Source organism: Maniola jurtina, chromosome 22 (assembly GCF_905333055.1).
Source record: "Maniola jurtina chromosome 22, ilManJurt1.1, whole genome shotgun sequence".
NCBI lineage: Eukaryota > Metazoa > Arthropoda > Insecta > Lepidoptera > Nymphalidae > Maniola > Maniola jurtina.
The window spans coordinates 7,793,999-7,809,558 of NC_060050.1; the positions used below are offsets into that span (position 1 = coordinate 7,793,999).

Sequence of the window (15,560 nt, forward strand, 5' to 3'; positions counted from 1 at the left end):
TTAACTTATGTTTATATTTTATTACATTTACCATAAAAATAATGTAGTTTTCTGTATTATTCGATTAGAAAATATTTATTTAACAGTGTGCCTAGTGGGAGATTTTTAACCTATTCGATCGCGTAAAAGTTAACTGCGTTTTGTATGGAATTGAAACAGCGCCATCTTCTTGTCACTAGATGGCGCTGTTTCAATTCCATACAAAACGCAGTTAACTTTTACGCGATCGAATAGGTTAAAAATCTCCCACTAGGCACACTGACATAGTAAAAATTAATAAAATAAAAGCAAAATTATAAGTTCGTTTGCGGGTGTAGCGACACTACGTTAGCGAACAGACTTTACGTACAAATCCAATCTCTGATCCAAACCTGACCTAATCAGTGGACATCTTTGACATAATATCTACGTCATACGTCGGATTTGAATCCAAGGCACATCACGAGTGACGGAGACAAAACACATCCGAGATATTCTCACGGATGACGGAGAAAACTCGGATGACGGAAGGTGGAGCTAGTGCGTAAGCTACCATACAAATAGTTTTCTAACGACTTCGGATCGTATTTTCACGGATTCGGATCGGATGCAGTGCGTTATCACCCTTAGGGTGTCAAATATCATAGTGTAAAACTAGCTTAAGCACCCTCATGTCATAATTCTACGTTTGGTACACAGGTCACGAGACGATACCGGTTTACGACCCCCAGTTTACGAGGAAATAAGACCTGCTACTTTATATACCACATGATGATCTCTATACTGCGTTTACTACATTTTTGAGATACGTACACAAATACCAATGAAAACTGCTTCCTTAAGAAAACCTTGCTGGGTTTATATCAAAAGTATTATTTAATATTAAGTATTATTATTACTTCTTTTTAACCGATTTCCAAAAAAGGAGGAGGTTCTCAATTAGTCGGAATCTTTTTATTTTTTATTTTTTTAGGGTTCCGTACCTCATAAGAAAAAAGGAACCCGTAAAGGATCACTTTAATGTCTGGCCGTTTATCATGTCTGTCAAGGAAACCTATAGGGTACTTCCAGTTATCATCATGAAAGGCAGGTAGGTAGGTCTTATAGCAAAAGTAAAGGAAAAGATCTGAAAACTGTGACGTCCGTCCATGTTGACGGACTCGACAGACAGACAGACAACGAAGTGATCCTATAAGGGTTCCTTTCTCCCTTTTGAGGCACGGAGCTCTAAAAATTAGGTCAGATCGTAGTTCATTGGCACTCAGTAATAAGAAAAAAAAAACATTTGCGCTAACAATGTCTAGCTAGCGCTATTTCAAGCGACCACAAGTTTCAACTCCAGGGACGGGGATGTTGAAAGGTTATACTATACCTAGTCTATTTTGTCCTTGCAGGTAAGCTCATAGTTTGTTTCTCTTGTGGCCGTGTACGACTACTGTGAAAACTTTTCAAATAGACCAGATTTAACTAGTTACCTACTTATTTATTAGTGGGAATGGGTGTAATCTTTTATAACGAAATTTCACCATCAATTTTAGACTTGTCTTTACACAAGTTTACAAAATCTAATTAAAAATATGCTCCTAAAAAAGCATAATATACAATTGAAGATTAAAAAAAAAATTAAAAGTTGTTCTTTTCAAGTCTTCAATTTACAATAATATGCCATACTATACAAGCAATTGCAGCCCCGCGCATTGCTACTTACTACTAATATTTAATAGGCTACTTTTTATCCCGAAAAATTAAAGAGTTCCTACGGGATTTTCAAAAAACCTATATCCACGCGAACCAAGTCGCGGGCATCAGCTATTATTAAATACTAGCTGATGCCCGCGACTTTGTCCGCGTGGATTTAGGTTTGTCGATATCCCGTGGGAATTCTTTGATTTTCCGGGATAAAAAGTAGCCTTTTTTTTTATTCACTATAGGTAAGCGTTTGACCACAATCACACCTGATGGAAAGTGATGATGTGGTTATTATGTTAGCCTGTATGCTAATCCAAGATATTACCTATCTATCTCCATTCCAATTTCAGCCAAATCCGTCCAGTAGTTTTTGCGTGAAGGAATAACTAACATGAGGCAAGAGTATGACTGCGAAGCTTTAAGACAGTTCTAAGAAGACGCTTGGTCAGAAGCTTTGATGCACAATTCTATAGCACAGAATACAGCTTATTATTACTATGCTGTGGGAAAGCTGTTGGGAATACGCCCGAGGCAAGCGGGTACAGTGTTAAGATAAACGTGGACGGTGTTGCACGTAAACACAAACAAATATGTCGACGGGATTTCAGTGCATTGTGATGCTTGTGAAATTAGGTTTACAATGTTACTACTAGGTAATCTATACCAATAATAAAAGCTTAAAAGCTGTTACTAATTTGACCAGGTCAAATTAACTCAACGGGCGATAAAGAAAGCTTTGTTTGGAGTTTGCTTTGGTGGGAGGCTTCGGCCGTAGCTAGTTAGTAGTTACCATCCTACCGGCACAGCCGTGGCGCCAAGCGATTAAGCGTTTCGGTACGAAACCAACGGGGTTTAATAAAAACTACCATACCCTTCCATGTTAGCCCGATTCTATCTTAGTCTGCATCATCACTTACCCCCAGGTGAAATAACAGCTAAGGGCTAGCTTGTATTTGAGTTTTTTATCTGAGTAAAAAAAAGAATTTGTCTGCATGATAAAATTAAAAATAGGCATGGCACATAGTACGAAAAACGGATAGCGTTGGGGTCTTAAGTTGCTGGAATGGCGTAGTCGCACCGAAAACCGCAGCGTTGGATGAGAAGATGGACCTCAAGAGATTGCAGGCAGCCAATGGGTTTAGACTGTGCAAGACCGTGGCGCGTAGAAGTCCCTACAAGAGACCTATCTCCAGCAGTGGACGTCTATTCAGTTGATGATGATTAAGTTCACCGAAATCTTACCAATAACTTACCAACAGCTCACCGAAACCTCACCGAAGTCGCACGGAAATCCCACCAAAACCTCACCAAAAACAACCATAGGAACTTTGTTGATAAATATTTGTAGATAATAATATCTGAACCTATCTCATTTAAGAAAAGTTTCCTTAAAGGTACGTGTACCTATAATTCGCGACAGGTTGACATGGCAATCGGAGTATGAAGCGGGGGGGATGCTCCGCCCACCCGCATGTCACCCGCGATATCCCGTATCGGGTTAGCGCGGGGGTTGAGCGGGTTTGATTTCACCCCGATTGCCATGTCGACCTGTCGCGAACTATACTTGTGTAGCATACGTCATCGTAAAAGAGGTAGCGGGACTTTTGTGCTATTTGGGAATTTACGAGCTATCAAGGATCTTTTCGACATAAATATTTCATGTGATGTTTACACGACACTTTATGAATATCGTACCTGAGAAGAATTTGTACGTCTGTATTGTTTGTAAGGCTTTTGTTGACTGCACTGTCATGGCTCAGTTCGCGACAGTTAAGGAACTTCTAAGAAAACTTCACTGGCAGGCGTTAATTAATGTTAGTACAGACCTACGTTTGACGCAGGTAGCCGTAAAGTAGCCCTATTTTTCTTTAGTTTTATGTCACCAAAGCGGATAGCCTAATATTTAACATATTGTCGATTCAGGATCCAACCCAGAGTTACCTCACTCTTGTTCACTCTAACTGTGGTAAGCGCTGCGATTTTACAAGTGGGAATCCAGAGTACTCTTTGTCCCGAGTTCGTTGTATGCGGGTAGTTTCACCATGGTCAATCTACAGCAGCTCTGGATTCTCTCTCCTGGGTGGGTCTCCTCTTAGAATAAGAAGGATTTAGGCCAAAGTCTGCCACGCTGGTCAAGTGTGGATTGACATATTCTACCTTCGAGAACATTCTGGAGAACTCTTAGGTATGAGAATGACGGTTTCCTTCACTGTTAAAGCAAGTGATATTTTAATTGCACCTAACTCCGAAAAGTTAGAGGTACGTGCCCGGGATCGAACTCCCAACCTCCTTAATAGAAGGCGGGCGTTTAACTACTGGGCTATCATGACCCTATGGTTAGTAAGCTTAAATCAATAAATAACCCTTTGTTCAAATCCAGTCAACAAAAGTTAATCGACGAAATTCTTGCTTTGTACCGTTCTATCCTATACGATCCGAGGTTCACAAGGTTCCAGCTATTCGCAAGTTATCTCCGAACCATTCGAACTTTATACTATCAGAATACATAGTTTGCAGTTTGCGTATAAACGTCGTTATTCAAACTATATTAAAGTTTTACCTATATTTTAGTGATTTTAGTTTGTGAATGCGAAAAGATTTGGGAGTCCACCACCGCGTAGTCAGAAGAAAATCCGGTCGAGAGAGAGTAGGTATTAGTTAGCCAACCTGTTCTGATTTCTGTGACCTCAGAAATCAAAATAAGAAACCAGAATAAAGTGAAAATCTGACCCGTAGTAATGACCTTGAGCATTGATGAAGACGATGCAGATGACTTGTCAGACTATGTCAGAAAGTGAGAGTATTCGTTATATTAGGTACCTACCACAGAAATCAGAATTAGAATGAATAGGAAAAAAGTATAAAAGAAGCGTGATATGGCTGCAGCCGCGATGATGAGTATGAGATATAGGTATGAGACCAATCATTTCAAGTTATTTTAAAATTAGACTTTTTTTGCATACATTACAGTTAAATTCACTCTACTCTATATGTTGGAAATTCCGAATTATTATAGTTTATTTTTGCGAAAGTTGCTCCCCGAACGCCATTTCTATTATCTTATTTGGAGTTCTGTGGTAGGTACCATGGACCCTCATCACCGAAAATATCACAATATTAGAGAACACTAAATCACTTGGCAGTACGACTTTGCCAGTAGGTTGGTAACTAATTACAGTCATAGATCTCACCAGACTAGACAGACACCAGACAGATTATAAAAATCAAATAACCCCAGCCGGTACCTACCTAATCAATTTTACGACTTGCCACTTATAAAACCATAACGTTTAACGTATAATGCACAGCGCCAAGGAATCTTATCAAATACTTCAAATTTATGTACTTGGAAGCTTTACTAGCGTAATATTTATTCGTATAGCGCCATCTATTTTATTAAATGTGGAAACTCTTCTCTTATTAAGATTTAAAGCACCTCTTACATTTATGGGCTAAAACTACGTTTACAATTTACATACATTTCTTACTAGGAAAGCCCCTAACAGCTTGACAAATCACCTCATAAGTACTCTTGTTTAGGACAAATTGTGTATTCGCATCATTTTAAACCTTATTCCAATGGAAATAAAGCATATGTGATAATCTTTATAATGAGACAACAAATCGTTAAGCAGATTACGCGTTTTACATTTTATTAGAAGCGATTTGTAGAAATCCTGCCAACTGTTTAGTTTAGAACGATTGTCATTAAGATAGCAAGGCGAACTGCAATCGCTTTAGTCTTTAGTATTGCCTGGTATTGCCCCTACAGATTGACTGAACTCTCATGAACTATGTACCTACATTTGTACATAGAGATTATTGCTTGTGATTGACAGGTACCTGTGGGATACGGCGCCCGGCAAATATAGATGCGATCCCCGATGGCGATTACTTGATCAGTTAGCGGGGGTGTATGGCTTTAGTTCAGGGGGTCTCCAAACTACGGCCCGCGGGCCAAATCCGGCCCGCCAGTACCATCAATCCGGCCCGCGATACCTTAAAACTAATGTCATCAATCTGGCCCGCGACAGCCAATTTCTTATTGTTGTTACTACTGCTGCGATAAGTTGAAAAAGAAAACACATAATAATAATAATTACCTACTCGGTTTTATTTACTAGCAAGGTAAAACTTAACCACAGAAATGATGACGCTGAAAACATAACTGAAGTATCTACGCTGAAGCATATTAATAACTAGTAAATAACGTTAGGTTAGGTTAGGTTCATACTGACAAATCATTATGACCCTAAGGCTTCAAAGTTTGGAGACCCCTGCTTTAGCTGATAAGTTTTTACGCTTGCTTGCTGGATTCACCAATTTTCCCGCACTACGCCGCTTAATATGGCGATATACGCACCTTTAATCACTTTTGAAGTTATTGTGCTTTTTGAGCAATTAAATATATCACTTGCTTTAACGCTGAAGGAAAACATTGTGAAGAAACCTTCGTACCTTGAGAGTTCTCCATAATGTTCTCAAAAATCCTTTTCATTCTAAGAGGAGTCTCATGCTCAGTATTGGGCTGGATGCTCATTCACGTTTAATCTAATTCCTCGGGGCCCACACTAGGAAACTTTTGGATTAACCGAAACGGACATTTTCAAATGAACCAAACCACACGTCGCGTCGCTTCGGATTTCACAGTGATTTCCGTCCAATTTTCCGATATTACGGCTTCATTTTGTGATATTATGGGTAGTCATAAAATAAATATCGCCGTTAACCATACTAATAATATTAGTTAATTATAAATTAATGCAAAAGAGTGTCTGTCTGTCTGTCTGATAGCTTTTCAAGGCCCATCTTGTTAACGGATCTTAAAGAAAGGTAAAGAGATTCCGGGGATGGACAAAAGTTACTTTTTGTCCCGGAAAATCAGACTTTTATACAAACTTTCACCCCTTATTTAATTTAGGGGAGGAATGTCCAAAATCCTTTTTTAGTGAGTGCCTACTCTATTAAAGGACGCTGTCAAGTTTTTAACTCAGCAGGTTTAGGCTGTGCGTTGATAGATCAGTCAGTCAAAACCAGCGAAAAAATTGTAAGTCTATGGTTAAAACAAGTTTTTTGATTATACATCTAAGTTTATATACACTCGTACTTAGGTACCCTTAAATTGCGCAAGGTCAACAATGTTGACCTTAGTTTCATAATCGGAATAGGTTAGAAGTGTAAAAGTATGCACTTCCAAAATGACTTCCAAGTTATCAAGACCCTAAAAGACGCTTCAACTTGGAAAGTTGGTAAAGTTTCGCGATCTACATCCATTTTAAAATTTTCATCGTTCATATCTCGATTTATAAAGTTTAAAATTATGTGCTACGTTATGCCTCTTAAAACTTCTTACTTTAGTAAAATTAGGATTAAGTATATAATTTTTTTGTACCTATTTTTTGAAATTGGTTAAAATAACCAAGAATAAGTATACAAATTTCATATCGTGCATATAATATGTATAATGGTTTTATTGTTATTCTAAGTTTTTGTTAGGATTCCGTAGTAGAAACCCTTATAGCTTTGTCCAGTCTATCTGTCTATCGGTCCGACTTTCCGTATGTCCGTGTGTCACGGTCATAAAAATTAAAAATAAACTATAAGAGTTATAAGATAGAAGTACATTTATAAAACCTTAATACCGCTACACAGAGACTTATTGAAATTATGTAAAAAATAACAATTTCAGGGTACCTCCTGAACATGAAAAATAATTTTCGGTTAACCTTCTTAACTGATAACATGTTAAATAGGGGTTTCAGGAAAAAATCTACTGCTTAAGAAATAATGGTTCTCAATATGGTCCTTTTTAAATATTATGTAACTTACCTTTTGCATGATGATAGACTTACATAAAATTAAGTAAAAGTCTTCTAGAGACCTCTTGGAGTCCTTACGATCCTTATTTTGGAGCTTTACTTTAAAGTCCTTTGATTATTTCCAGAAAACAGAAAAAAATGGTTTTACTAGATTCCACAGCGTACCTACGTACCTACCTGTGATACGTTACAGTCTGGAAGAATTTAATCAAAAAAGTAATTACTCTACAGTTTCTATCTCGCCCAGCTTTCCTAATGATGCTTAACTGTGTAAATAAGGCGATTCCAAGGAACAATAAAAGAAAAACTTTCTTTTAGCACCTGAAAGCTCTTTTTATTTTAATTACATTTGCACTTGGTTACTATGCAAATAGTGAATGAGTGTAGGAAATTTGCTTACTGGCTACACACCGTCATCATCATTATCAACCGATAGACAACCGTTGATTGCCAGTCAGTTTTCCTTTTATGTATTTAAACTAGCGATCACCCACGGCTTCGCTCGGCGAAAATATACCTAAATCCTTTTTATTCCTTATTTAAAAAAAATCGGGGCTTATTCCTTGTCTATATTTTAAAGGGAAATGCAAAAGTTCGGCTTTCTAGGTCAAATATTTGGGCTGGACATTGACGAGTCAGTGACTAGGTGTTTTTCTGGATTTACTAGATGATCCGCGTGGATTTAAGTAGGTTTTTTTAATTCAGCGGGAACTCTTTGATTTTCGGGATGATGGGTTTTCCAGGTGCTGATGATGATGTCTCTATATATGTTAATTCAGGGTATACCCTGCTTATAAGCTATCTCCATTTCAAATTTCAGCCAAATCAGTTCAGATCAAAAATATTGTCAATTGAAGGAGTAGCAAACATCCAAACACCCAAAGTTGCTCCAACCAAACATTGCCTATACTTACTCTAAGCCAATGCCCAGTCCTATGGTTAGAACAATAGAACTAAAGCGATAAGCACGGCTAGTTAAACACTAAACCAAATGCAATAGAGCAAGTTTTCATAATAACAATTGCTTCCCTGACCCTCCTAACCTCCCCCCTTTAGTCCCCCCCCCCCCCCCTCTGCTGCGCTAAGTTGCTCCAATGACCACAATAAATGAAAAATTATAGCGCCCCGGGGAATTAAACCTGATAATTTTATAACCATCTATTTTATAATAATGCTCGCAAAGTTCACTAATTTAATTCTATATTGTTATTTTTCTACTTGAAATCTAAAGATGCTTTTAAATTAAGGCGAGTTGGTAATATACTATTTATTGTAAGTGCCGATTTCATCAACGTCGAGTGACGTTTAACCGAGGAATAAATTAAGAGTAATGACAGTTTTTGTATTGAAAACCTGGCTAAATATTCTATTTACTCTCGGTTAAGACTTATTTTACGTTGGTGAAATAAGCCTTAAGCTGATTTCGGTTATATTACACACTTTGGACTTCGTCTGTGTTGGCGTTTTTTTGGAGTGTTTTTTTTTGTTGTTAAAAATGGCCAGTTTTTGTGTTTCACTGGTGTTTTTAGTGGTGGAACTGAATGGAAAGTGCTCTAAAGGGGCGCCGCGCGTGTGCTGGCGAGCGCCGGCACAGACGAAGTCCATACTTATATACTAAATAGTTTTCCTAACTTGTTAGTCCAGTAATTTGGTCCAGTAATATGAGATGGAAAGTTTTCAGAAGGTAATGCAAATTGGTGGTTTTATGCTGCAGGTAAGCTCCTTTTTGACGACCAAATTACTGGGCTATGTAAATAACTACAAACTTGACATTGGCTAATCTGTGTAAAGCCAGGCGAGAGCAAAAAAAATATTACATGTGTGAGCTAGAAATAGTTAATCGGAAGCTTCGTCTCTGTCACTGTGTATGAGTGTTGTAACATTTTGTCGCTGACTTGTCAATCTAAATTCTTAACTATCTCGCTCCACAGTGATGTCTATAATATAAATGTAGTTTCGTTTTCGTTTGAATATCAATCAATCAAACTCAATATTACGTAAACGTTTTTTACAAATAAATATTTGTAAAAAATTGAAAATGTGTAATTTCAAAGTTACACAGGAAATCACAGATTAAAAAACGAAGAAGCTTCCGTGAAGCTTTAATTTTTTTGCAGAAATCTGGAAAACTTCAGGCAGATTGGTCTACATTTCATTGAGTTTGATTGGTTGGTATTCAAATGAGAACTAAACTCCGTTTAAATGGAAAGCGCTACGATGAGTGCTAGAAATCTGAATACTTCATAGTCTTTTAACCTCATTGATCGCTCCCAAAATAAAACACCCTGTAATAAAAATTTATACCTCGCCGACTCAATGCAACAATTCTGACTGTCCAGCAAAAGGAGGTAGGGATTTCATCGCCGCATTCTTTATTTTTCTTTCCTCCAGCACGATGGACCGATGATATTAAGCGGCTGGCGGGATGTGGCTGGATGAGGAAGGCTGAGGACCGGGTGTGGTGGCGCTCTTTAGGGAAGGCATATGTCCAACAGTGGAAGTCCACAGGCTGATGATGATGATGATGATTACATTAGTTACAATTTTTGCCAGTCAGACCCCATTCCAAACGTCCGAATAACAATATCAATGAGCCATTTCTATTGGTTGCAATAAATATTAATTATTATATAATAATAGCCAATAAGCATTGTGTACTTTACTTAATGCCGTCCAACCAACGAAATGATGATGATAATTGAATATTTCGACATCGTTTATTTGAATTGATTACTGATTTAATATCATTTACAATTTCACGCTCGCTAAATAATGATTGGCTGCTATTTATTTATTTTATGTATCAACATAACGTAACAGGGCACACATTTACAGTTTTCGGATTTTTCCCTTTACTATGTTATAAGACCTACAATTTCAAGATTCGAAGTTAACGGGAAATACCCTATAAGTTTCTTGACAGACACGACAGACAGACAGACACCAAAGTCAGTTCAGGGCCTCAATAGCTCAACGGTTGAGCAGCGGACTGAATACCGAAAGGTCGGAGGTTCAAACCCCAACCGTTGCACTATTGTCGTAACTACTCCTATCACAAGCTTTACGCTTAGTTGGAGGGGAAAGACGAATATTAGTCATAATTATTACGACTAAATAATCTTTTTTTTAAAAGTGATCTTATAAGGGTTCCTTTTCCCTTTTGAGGTACGGAACCTTGAAAATGATTAAGAACACTCGATTCGGTAAGTTACCGTTCGATAAGATAACATTTTCGATGAAAAACTAATATAATGCATACCTACTTGTACTGCACGAGTGTGGTAATCATTGCCAGCCAGTTAGTAGCTGGTACACAGCATAGTAGAATTGGTAGAAGTATTCATGCGCAAAGTGACTGTTTATGTAATAAAAGACACTCTTGAGGACAATGTGCAAAGTATGCTGTTATTAGACGGGCAAAACACAAGAGATAGCGATTATCTAAAATAAATTCAATTAAAAAATTATACAGTCGGTTGCAGAAAAGTCCTAGCACACATTCGACAGTGGACGGGATTCGCCAGTCCCGCTGGACTGTTCCGCCTTGTGAAGAAAAGAATGTTCAACCAATAAAGAGAAAAAGACAAAAGAAGTAGACAGGGATCTCTACCAGTGACCCTTGTCAGTGCGAGAGGTTGTAATGGGAGTAGAAAAGAGATTTTTTAATCGATTACAATATAGCCCTTGACTGCAATCTCACCTATTGGTAAGTGATGATGCAGTCTAAGATGGACGCGGGATAACTTGGAGGGAATATGACGGCATCGTACCGGAACACTTGGCGTTACGGCTTTGCCGGTAGGGTGGTAACTAGCCATGGAAGCCTCCCACCAAACCAGACCAGAGCCAAATTTGAAATTATAAATTTCGAAATCACCCTTGCCGGGAACCGAAACCGAGGCCTTTCTATGATAAAACCACAGCGCTCACCAATCGCCATGGATGTTGTCAAACCAGAAGTGTCAGCGATTGCCAATCTTTGCTAGTCGGAGACTACTAGTCAAGTCGAACTTCAAGAAGATGAAGAAGAAATTTGCTACTCTTAATCTATCCATAAACGCAAAGTGTATAACTTGCGCCAAGCATAACTGGCTTGCTGTGGCAAGCAGAGCAGTTTGCACTTTGCGCGAGTTCGACAGTTCATGCCGCCATGCTTTTGCATATTTAAATGTCTTAACTTTCGAAATTGGAGTTAACAGGCGTTAGTCGAAGTTTAAGATTGAAAAAACATGGTGTGTGTCAAGTCTTATTGAGAAATAGCGTGTAACCACGGAATACTAATAATATCACAACCCATGTTATAAATGTGAAAGTATGTTTGTTTGTTTGTTAGTTTGTCCTACAATCACACCGCAACGATGCAACGGAATGACTTGATTTTTTACATGGTTATAGATGAAGACCTGGAGATGACGTTGAGGGGGAGTGGCTACTTTATAACCCGGAACATCAAAGTATAGGGACTTTTAAAAATCTAAATCTACGCGGGCAAAGTCGCTGGCGTCAGCTTGTAATAAATGTAATTATGTCTGATGGCTGAACTGACGTACTAATCGGAGTATGCTCGACTATTTTTAAACCCGTCTGGGGTCTTTTTTCAATGGACCTCTACTCGCGACGCGGCGTGAAGGAGACTGCGCGAGCTGCACAGGCTGCTACACACAAGGCACGCTCTAAGGGAGGCTAAAGTTTGGGGGAGGTGTCTCCAGATCATCTCTCGCCGATACATCCAGATCTTCGTCGCCGATAGAGTCACCGTAGTCCAGGTATGCGAAACTAGTGGTGCCTTGTCTCTAGGACCTACAGATATAATTTTCATGTCTCCTTATATTTTCTTCTATAAATTTTCCGTTTGTAAAACATTATATCTAGGTATAAATTGCGCTTGCTTGAAGAAAAACAAAATTTGTCTTAGGCCACTGCCAGATTCAGTTGGTTAGTAAGAAAGATGGAGAGGTTAAGCAATAACCATAAAACACAACAAATATCACGCAATCGTAATTAAGAAAAATCAGCAAGACATTTAAAAGAAACAAGAAAACTTCGCATTAACTCCGAAACTTTGGCCATTCCCGAGAGGTTTCGGCTCTAAAATACAGCCAAGGTAAAGTATAACGGCTTGAAAGATCCTAAACATCTAAAGCTTAGAGGAAATTACGACATAGCAATCATACAGTTCTGAAGAAAATGCAATTGCGTAGATGAATGAAAAGGGTTGAATAATCTGGCACTGTAAGTTGCTTGAACTAGCGATGAGTTTGTGTCATGCAGGCAAAGAGCGTATTTTTGAATTCAAAAAGTTTAAAAGAGTTTGTTTATATCGAGCGTGTTAAGAAATAATGGCCAAATCAACAAGTTGGCAAAATCATCTGTGTCCACACCAACCAAACAGCAGAGCGTAACCTTACAAAGCTAAACGAAGTTGAACTAAAGCTATATGCTAAAAAGGATTAGACAACGCTTAACTATACGACAAGTGAAAGTAGTAAGTACAGCAATGCTCGGGCAATGCAAAGCATGCGGTTACCTCGGGCGAAGCGAGTTTGCCTGGCTTAAAAAGAGTTTTTTAAACTCTATAACATTCTGTTTTAAATAAATCAATAAACAAATTTCAAACAAATATTTACTGATGTTTTTATGTTTGACAGTTTTAAACAGTGCTATAAACATTTGTTCAAAATAATGCCAACGACGACATTCATAATAATCGGTGTTGATCTACATAGATTTTTACATGATGTATGACCGTTTGCAAACTGTATGATAGCTAAACTCTGTTTTAAATAAATCAATAAACAAATTTCAAACAAATATTTACTGATGTTTTTATGTTTGACAGTTTAAAGAGTACTATAAACATTTGTTCAAAATAATGCCAACGACGACATTCATAATAATCGGTGTTGATCTACATAGATTTTTACATGATGTATGACCGTTTGCAAACTGTATGATAGCTAAACTATGAAGGAAAGTGTCTGCACAACACGGATAATTCACGGGTTCTCTCGTTTAAGATTTTAATTTAACTTCAACCATTCTTCTTAATTTGTACGGGTAAGGGTCCGGCTTGAGGCTATCAGCATCTCGAGTAGTACTAAATAATTGTCAAGGCTCTGATTAATAAAGTGGAAAAGTTACCCTGTAGGTTATAGATAAATTTTCATTACCTTCTTTAATTGCTTAAACATTGGATTTATTTATTAATAAAACTTAAAGCTTTGCCTAATAACCAACAGTTTAAATCATGACTGCGTGGAATAGTGCCAAAATTACTGGCTGTATTTGTCGCGCTGAACAGCCAAGCTGATCCTTTGCCCAAGAAATGAGTCAGCTTTTTTTATTGCTGGATTGGCTTCCGCTTGACAACAGCCATGCTTAAAAACCAATGATGATGGTTGGAGCGCGTTTGCCTATTCACTCTTGTTTTGAAGGTATTTAGGTCATAAATATAATATAATATTTAAAAAAAAAGAAGAGATCCGTATGACAACCTGAGTAGTGAGTAACTAATATAGCTAAACGGGTTGTGAAGCTGAGATGGCAATGGGTTACATATAGTTCGAAAAACTGATAGATATGGGGTTCCAAGGTGCTAGTATGGCAACCTCACATCGTAAAGCCCAACTTTGTGAAATTCTCCACTAGATGGACATACGATATCAAACAAGTCGCAAGGAGACGCTGGAATTCGGCGGCGCAAGACCGTGGCGTGTGGAAGTCCCTACAAGAGACCTAGTAGGTATTATGTGCAGCAGTGGACGTCTAATTAGTTGATAAAGATTATGATTAATTACTTTAATTAAATGAAAATATTACAATAAAACTTAAAGCTAGCCTTATCTAATTACTATACAAATCATGCCCGCGTGGAATGGTGCCAAGAATACTGGCTGCATTTCCGCGTTGGACAGCCAGGCTGATCCGTTGCGCAAAAAATGAGCCAGCCCTTCTGTCACCCAATAAGGCTATTAAACGCGGTGAAAAAAAAAAATACTTTAATGAAAAATATACTTATTTAAAATCTTTGAAAAACAAGTAATTTCCTAGAAACTTTACAGATCGTACCTGTTTAGATATTCTAAAAATATTTACGTTTGAAATCTTAAGGGTGAAGCAGATAAACTCTGCATTTTGTAAATTACCTGAATTTTATTATAAGCCATATTTTTTGAGAATAATATACCCGTTGCTCTGTTATAAATATACTAAATCCCCGAGTGCTAACGCGGAGTTAGAGTGTTTATAGCAGACGATACGATCGCTATACGACAGTCTCATCACAGGCTTTGCAAATACATAGATAGTGTCTGATTCGTCCATTGCATTGGTCCGTCCAGGCGGTTTGTCGTTTCGCTATGGAGATCACCGGCTCACTTAATTTCACGACCACCTTCGCGAGCTCCTGGCTATGCGCTTTACCAAAACACTCTAGAGATATGACTTACAAGACTCCGTGGTGTAAAAGATTATAATTATCACGATATCGCGTCGTCAGGTGTAACGTGCCTGTACAGTAACAATGAAATGTTGTTCAGAGCAAACCTTGCCCATAACGAATATTATATTATTATGCGAACTCTGAATAGTTCACAGTGCATTTTATTTAGAGAACAAGCTACTGTGTTTCCTTCATTATGAAAATAATGCATAATTAGGAAGTCATAAAGCCCAACTTGCTTTAACAGGGCTCTCTCCGTCACTCGTTTCATACAATCGTAGTTCCAATTTCATTTGAATATTAAGCAACCAAAGTCCATGAAATTTTGCAGACATATTCTAGAAACTAATATCTGTGTCTGTGGTGTTTTAGATTTTTCTAAAAATATGTAGTTAGTAAATTACAGGGGCTCAAAGATTTGTATGAAAATTTTTAAGACCGCGTAACTTTGAAACCGAATATTTTAACAGAAATCTGGAATACCACAGACATAGATATTAGTTTCTAGAATATGTCTGCAAAATTTCATGGACTTTGGTTGCTTAATATTCAAATGAAATTGAAACTACGATTGTATGAAACGAGTGACGGAGAGAGCCCTCTTAACGATGAAGGAAAACATCGTGAGGAAA

General features: G+C 37.8%; 2 long non-coding RNA genes across 2 annotated transcripts; one reads left to right on the forward strand and one right to left on the reverse strand.

The window, feature by feature from the left end:
* The first annotated feature begins 267 nt into the window (after nucleotides 1-267).
* Nucleotides 268-4,182, forward strand: LOC123876712. The gene is made up of 3 exons (XR_006798403.1): nucleotides 268-345; nucleotides 2,221-2,226; nucleotides 4,170-4,182. It is a non-coding gene; the product is annotated as an uncharacterized LOC123876712 (long non-coding RNA).
* A 4,636-nt stretch (nucleotides 4,183-8,818) lies between these two features.
* On the reverse strand, nucleotides 8,819-13,078 carry LOC123876716. Its single transcript, XR_006798407.1, has 3 exons — nucleotides 13,068-13,078; nucleotides 10,392-10,402; nucleotides 8,819-8,898 (listed from the first exon to the last, which is right to left on the reverse strand). It is a non-coding gene; the product is annotated as an uncharacterized LOC123876716 (long non-coding RNA).
* Between the last annotated feature and the right edge of the window lie 2,482 nt (nucleotides 13,079-15,560).